The 7,192-nt window shown below is 44.6% G+C and overlaps 1 pseudogene; it reads right to left on the reverse strand.

Annotated features, from left to right (window-relative positions):
* Positions 1 to 3,243: 3,243 nt before the first annotated feature.
* Positions 3,244 to 3,385, reverse strand: LOC119319796 (annotated as a pseudogene).
* Between the last annotated feature and the right edge of the window lie 3,807 nt (positions 3,386 to 7,192).

Raw genomic sequence — 7,192 nt, forward strand, 5'->3', positions numbered from 1 at the left:
GTGGGGGCGCACCCTACCCCCTTGGGCGCGCCCCCCTGCCTCGTGGCCCCCCTGGCCGACTTCTTTCGCCTATATATATCAATATACCCTAGAAACATCGGGGAGCAGAATAGATCGGGAGTTCCGCTGCTAGAAGCCTCCGTAGCCACCAAAAACCAATCTAGACCCGTTCCGGCACCCTGTCGGAGGGGGGAATCCCTCTCCGGTGGCCATCTTCATCATCCCGGCGCTCTCCATGACGAGGAGGGAGTAGTTCACCCTCAGGGCTGAGGGTATGTACCAGTAGCTATGTGTTTCATCTCTCTCTCTCTCGTGTTCTTGAGGTGGTACGATCTTCATGTATCACGAGCTTTGATATGATAGTTGGATCTTATGATGTTTCTCCCCCTCTATTCTCTTTTAATGGATTGAGTTTTCCCTTTGAAGTTATCTTATCGGATTGAGTCTTTAAGGATTTGAAAACACTTGATGTATGTCTTGCACGTGCTTATCTGTGGTGACAATGGGATATCACGTGATCCACTTGATGTATGTTTTGGTGATCAACTTGCGAGTTCCGTGACCTCGTGAACTTATGCATAGGGGTTGGCACACGTTTTTGTCTTGACTCTTCGATAGAAACTTTGGGGCACTCTTTGAAGTTCTTTGTGTTGGTTGAATAGATGAATCTGAGATTGTGTGATGCATATCGTATAATCATACCCATGGATACTTGAGGTGACATTGGAGTATCTAGGTGACATTAGGGTTTTGGTTGATTTGTGTCTTAAGGTGTTATTCTAGTATGAACTCTATGATAGATTGAACGAAAAGAATAGCTTCATATTATTTTACTACGGACTCTTGAATAGATCGATCAGAAATGATAACTTTGAGGTGGTTTTGTACCCTACAATAATATCTTCGTTTGTTCTCCGCTATTAGTGACTTTGGAGTGACTCTTTGTTGCATGTTGAGGGATAGTTATATGATCCAATTGTGTTTTTATTGTTGAGAGGACTTGCACTAGTGAAAGTATGAACCCTAGGCCTTGTTTCCTAGCATTGCAATACCTTTTATGCTCACTTTTATCATTAGTTACCTTGCTGTTTTTATAATTTCAGATTACAAAAACATTTATCTACTATCCATATTGCACTTGTATCACCATCTCTTTGCCGAACTAGTGCACCTATACAATTTAGCATTGTATTGGGCGTGTTGGGGACACAAGAGACTCTTTGTTATTTGGTTGCAGGGTTGTTTGAGAGAGACCATCTTCATCCTACGCCTCCCACGAATTGATAAACCTTAGGTCATCCACTTGAGGGAAATTTGCTACTGTCCTACAAACCTCTGCACTTGGAGGCCCAACAACGTGTACAAGAACAAGGTTGTGTAGTAGACATCACCCACTGACGTTGCAGTCTCGGGATCGCTGCCTGCAGCACCTGAATCCTCCTCGTGTCCTGCATCATTTTCGTCTTGTTCTGGATGCATAAAATCATGCACAAAAACTGGATTTTCTCCACTATTAGCAATAGGATTAGGGCGAATATTAGCCTGTTGATCAACTACAGATTCGCCCCCATGATCAAGAGGTTCAGACTCGGGAAGTAACAAGATTTCTGACCGGAGAGGGGTGCCTGCACTTGGATTTAAAGATGCAAAGGGAAAAACTGTTTCATCAAAAATAACATCACGGGATATATAGACTCGACCAGCAGCAACATCTAGGCACTTGAATCCTTTGTGAAGATTGCTATAGCCAAGGAATACACACTGTTTGGAACGGAATTCCAATTTTTTGGAATTATAAGGACGAAGATTCGGCCAGCATGCACATCCAAAAACTCGAAGAGAATGATAATTTGGTTGTTCTTGGAACAAACGTGTTGGAGGAGTTTCAAAATTAATCACTTTTCTCGGGGTACGGTTTATCAAGTATGTGGCAGAGAGGAAAGCCTCATCCCAAAACTTCAAGGGCATAGAGGCATGGGCTAAAAGAGAGAGCCCTACATCAACAATATGTCGATGTTTTCTTTCTGCTGACCCGTTTTGCTGATGAGCATGGGGACAGGAGACATGGTGAGTGATTCCTAATTGACAAAAGAAGGAATTTAGGCGTTCATATTCGCCACCCCAGTCTATTTGCATAGTGATGATTTTCTTATTGAACAATCTTTCAACAAGAGTTTGAAATTCATGAAAGACTTTAAACACTTCAGATCAGTGTTTGAGTAGATATATCCACGTGAATTTGTTGTAATCATCAATGAAAGACACATAATAGTTTTTCCTATTGATAGAATCACGGGCAGGCCCCCATACATTGGAGAAAATTTGCTCTAAAGGAGCTTTAGACACACTGTTTGACCTAGGATAAGGAAGTTGGTGACTTTTGCCCATTTGGCATGCATCACAAACACCTTCTTTATTCAACTCACTACTAGAAAAAGGAATATCATTCTGGCTAAGAACATGACGCACTATGGTAGATGACAGATGCCCTAGCCGACTGTGCCACCTTTCAACAAGCAGTTTATTTGCACCAAACGCTTGTTTGCTTGAGCTAAAAGGAGCCGATTATACGGGGTAGAGGCCTTGTCTACACCTGCCACGAAGAAGGGTTTTCCTCGTTCCCTGTTCCTTGACGAGAAAGAAATTTGGGTGAACTTCAAGAAAAGTATGATTATCAGTGGACAAGCGATGAGCAGAGATAAGATTTTTGGTGGCATCGGGCACATGCAAGATATTCTTTAGATGAAGATCACGAGTAGGGGTACGAACAGTAGTGTGACCAATATGACTAATTTCCATACCTTCTCCGTTTGCAGTGTGGACTTGTTCGTTGTCGTGGTACTTGTTGTGGACGGTCAACTTGTCGAGCTCGCTGGTGATGTGGTCGGTGGCACCTGTGTCCAGATACCAGTTGGTATCTACTCCATAGGGCGAGGTTGTGGCTGATCCGACGCTCTTCTCATTCTTGGTGTAGGAGATGTCGAAGCGATGGTAGCATTCAAGGGCGGTGTGGTTCGACCTCTTGTAGATTTGGCAGACGACCTCAGGAAGATCATCAACTCCTCTGTTGCCGTTGTTGTTGCCGCGGCCTCCATTGCCATGGCCACCGCCTCCATTTGCCACGGCCTCTGTTGCCGCGGCCGCCTCCTCCATTGTCGCGGCCAAAACCACCACGGCCACGGGAGACAGCATTGGCTGAGGACTAGGAGGAGTGGTTTCCACCCTCGAACATAGCAAGACGTTTTTCAAAACCGATCAACTGAGAGTAAAGTTTAGCTACCTTGATTGGTTCAGTCCTCGCGGCGCAGATGGACGAGACAAACGAGATGTAGTCGTAGTCTAGTCTAGCGAGGATGTAGGAGACCATGTCATCATCGTCGAGCGGCTTGCCTGCTGAAGCCATCTCGTCGCCCAGCGCTTTCATGCGCCCGATGTAGTCGGCGATGGTCACGGTGCCCTTTTTGGTGGTGGAGAGGGTGATCCGCGTGTTGACTATGTTGGCCTACGTCTGGGAGAGAAACATCTCCCTGATGGCGGTCCATGCTGCCGCGGCCTTGGTGCAGTGAGCAACTTGGATCATCACAGGTGGCGAGATCGAGTTGAAGATGAAACTCAGCACCTGAGAATCTTGCGCCAGGGTGACGAGATACGCCGGGTTTGGCACATCCGTCGGCTTACCATCTTTGTCGGCAAGCTTGGGCTCCGGGAACGGGTGATCGGGGTTGAGGTGATCGATCAGCTGTGCTCCGCGGATGGTGGCTAAGGCTTGCGCGTGCCAGACCAGGTAATTACCCTGGTGCAGCTTGTCAGTGATGGGAATGAGGGCAAAAGCGGCGGCGGCGGAGCTGGAGCTAGCCATGACTAGGGTTTTATGTTGGCGAGGAAGTTGGCTCTGAATACCATGAAAGATTGGATGAAGCGTATGCCTCTGGCAGGGATGTGTTGCATGTTATATAGACCGACAAGTTTACAAGATTTGATAGTTCAGTTGGTGTTGGATTGATCCTCAAGAAAAGCTATACAAATATGAGGATGAATCCTAACAACCGCAACTACCTAATTACAATGACCCACGCAATACATAATCCTACGAGGCATATATACGGTTTATATTTATACCGTATATACATGTACAATGCATTCTAACAGGGAGATCTTTTGCTCACCCACTCCAATCCTTGTAGTAGATAGTACCGGGCATGTAATGCACCAACCAAATCCACTCAATAGAGCTCAGCTATAAAATGCCCAAATCACTCAAATGCTAACCCCAATCACGTGAGACACATGACACACCTGGCTTGTGATCGAATCTTCAGAGTGGCCTCTTCCTCATCCTAGGACACCATGGGGTGCGGTGGGTGCTTCCCGGAAAGCTGACGTCGACAATGGTGACATCAGAGCTACTTTCTCCCTCACTGGCAAAGTCAAATGACAAGACATGAGCTTTGAGAGAGGAGGGGGGGCATGCAAGGGTTGATTCATCCCTCCTTAATGATCTGCCTTGTGTTGCAGGTTAATTTGTATGAACGTTAGGAGAGTCGTTGCGCGTTGGCGGTACATTCTCGCAATGATAGTGGTTGTTTAATGGTCCAGTGACCTTGATATAATTTTTATTATGTTTGAAATGCTTTTCTACTACCGATGAACCTTCACAGTAGATTTGTGTCTTTTTTTGCGAAATAGATTTGTGTGTTTAAAATATGTGTCATTGATAATAACGCCAACTTCTGATTAGTTGGTGGGGAATTTTTGCATTTTTATGACAGTACACCGTCCTTGCATTTTTTTTTAAGTTTCCGTTCTGCCAAATTTATTGATGACGCTTTTACTATTTGTGAGTTTGTCTCAGCATGATATATCTCTATCTCTACTACTTAGAAAGAATGTAATATTCTCATTTCACCTTTCCTCCCATCATCCCTTCGTTATACCTTTCATGCATATGATAATCAATCATCTTAATTTACTTATTGTCTGAACCAATTTCACTTTAGTTTACTTACCAAACTTTTAACCAAAATATAAGGTAATTCATGATCAGAATTTAATGAACATTTATTTACAAAGTCGCATTATTATTGACAGATACTAAATCTCTTTTTATTGAGCATCAGTACAGACACAAGCGCTCGTATACACGCGCATACACTCACCCCTATGAACGCACACACGCACACCCTATCCCTATGAGCACCTCCGAGAGACTGAGCCGGCATATCATCTTGAGATTTACGAAGTCACCGTAGGCGCCTCGTCGTCGACGGGAACGTCTCCTCCCACTAAAAGCGCATCGTCGAAAATCCTGAAATAAATTTAGGAATAATACGAGCACCAGGATTTGAACCCTGATGGGTTGGGAATACCACTGTCCATCTAACCAACTCAACCACAGACACAAGTTAATGTACTAGAATATTTATATCCATTGCAACGCACGGCCATTGTTCTATTCTACATAAACATTAACAACCTCTATACACTCCGTACGTTTTATCGCTCATGGTTCTTCGTTCGGCCTATCTTTTTGCTTGAGTCAAAACTCAAAACTTAGGATATGAGTTGTTCAGTCGACCGTCCATGGATATCTGAATGCCGGTAAGCAATGAATTCTTCCGTACCTTGACAGACAAAATGCTGGTAGTGGGTTGCCTGCTTGACACCTTGCATGGGCGACGCGTGGCTGTGCGCGTCAGCGGGACAGCGATTGAGCCCACCACATGTAAACGTTCACGCGGAGCGGACCCATTCCTCTCTGGCACTAGCAGTAGCGGTACGTCCGGAGCTAAGCTTCGGCGACATTTGAAATCTCGTCTACAGCTGACTATAAAAACAACACAGAAAGACGTACGTGCCGTGCCGCCATGGCGGGCGGCAAATTAACACGGGAATGTTGGTTGCGTACGTGCGGATGAGAACGATGGAGCCAACTTACGAGTACTCCTAGTAACGAAATGGTCAAGCGCTGAAAGATGGAGCCAATAGAAGGTCTTGCACGTTTCTGCCTGAGTTATACTATCAAGCCCTGTGGTTCATGAGCTCGCTATTTTATGTACTTGAGCACATCCAGGTGTCCGAGGGGACTTGACTCAGTGGTTGGGCATACGGTTGTACAACTTAACGACCTGAGTTCAATTCTTATAATTGACAGGTGATGCACATGGGTTTCCTCTCATTTATTGAGAATCAAGTTTGGTGTGTGGTGAAATCATTCATCAAAAAACATCTTGATACTCATTTAAAAAAATTCTAAGAATCATGTTTATCTTGGTACTCATACTAAAATGGTCGTATGCATCCCTAGTTGGCGCAGAGGCCGAGGAAGTGAAATTCTCCCCTATTTTAAAATGGCCTGTGCGTCGTTTTGATGGAGAGGCCGGAGAGTCCCCTTTTTTTAAAAAAAAAGGTGTCCGAGGGAGCACCAATACTGCATCGAGAACGAACGTAGGCAAGCAAGCATATGTACATAGTCAACACGATTTGGTTTATTATATTAAGAGGAGCCAATGTCATTGCCGTTCACATCGAAGTCTTGTGTCCGAAGTCAGGCTGAAGTGTTTTCCCGGCTACTCCAATTATCTTTCTTTTCTGAAAGATCGTTACCCATAAACAAATATAGGATTTCGCTGCAAATCGACGCTGGATTTTTTAGCATGGCAAATCAGACGGTTTTTGTGGCAAATAATGTTGTCGCGACGATGACAATTACTTTTAGCCAGAATTTGCCGTGCTTGCTAATGGAAATTTGCCATCCTTGCTACATCATAAATTTCCATAAAAATATTTGATTTGCCATGCTTAAAAATATGATGTCAGATTTTCACATTCCCAAAAATATAATAATAATATGAGTCCCGCTTCAGTACAGCCCCCTTCTAAAACGTATACAGGGGCAAGGTAGTCTTTTCACACCTTACCTATACATACGCTCGATGCCCCAGTACGAGGCGCGTTCTGTTTGACTGATGTGCGTCCGCAGAGGGAGAGCCTCCCGAGTGGGCCGGCCCATTATTGCGTGAAAACTGTGAAAATAAACAACCACAAGAAAATGACCAGCAAAAGGATTCGAACCAAGCACCTCAGTATGATAAGCGCTGATAGCTAGCCAATCCACCTAATAGCGTTGTCCAATAAAGAAACGCTAGCAGAATGATCACAGCAACCCGTTTAGTGTAGCGAACCATTTGTTTTC

Source organism: Triticum dicoccoides, chromosome 6A (genome assembly GCF_002162155.2).
Source record: "Triticum dicoccoides isolate Atlit2015 ecotype Zavitan chromosome 6A, WEW_v2.0, whole genome shotgun sequence".
Classification (NCBI taxonomy): Eukaryota; Viridiplantae; Streptophyta; class Magnoliopsida; order Poales; family Poaceae; genus Triticum; species Triticum dicoccoides.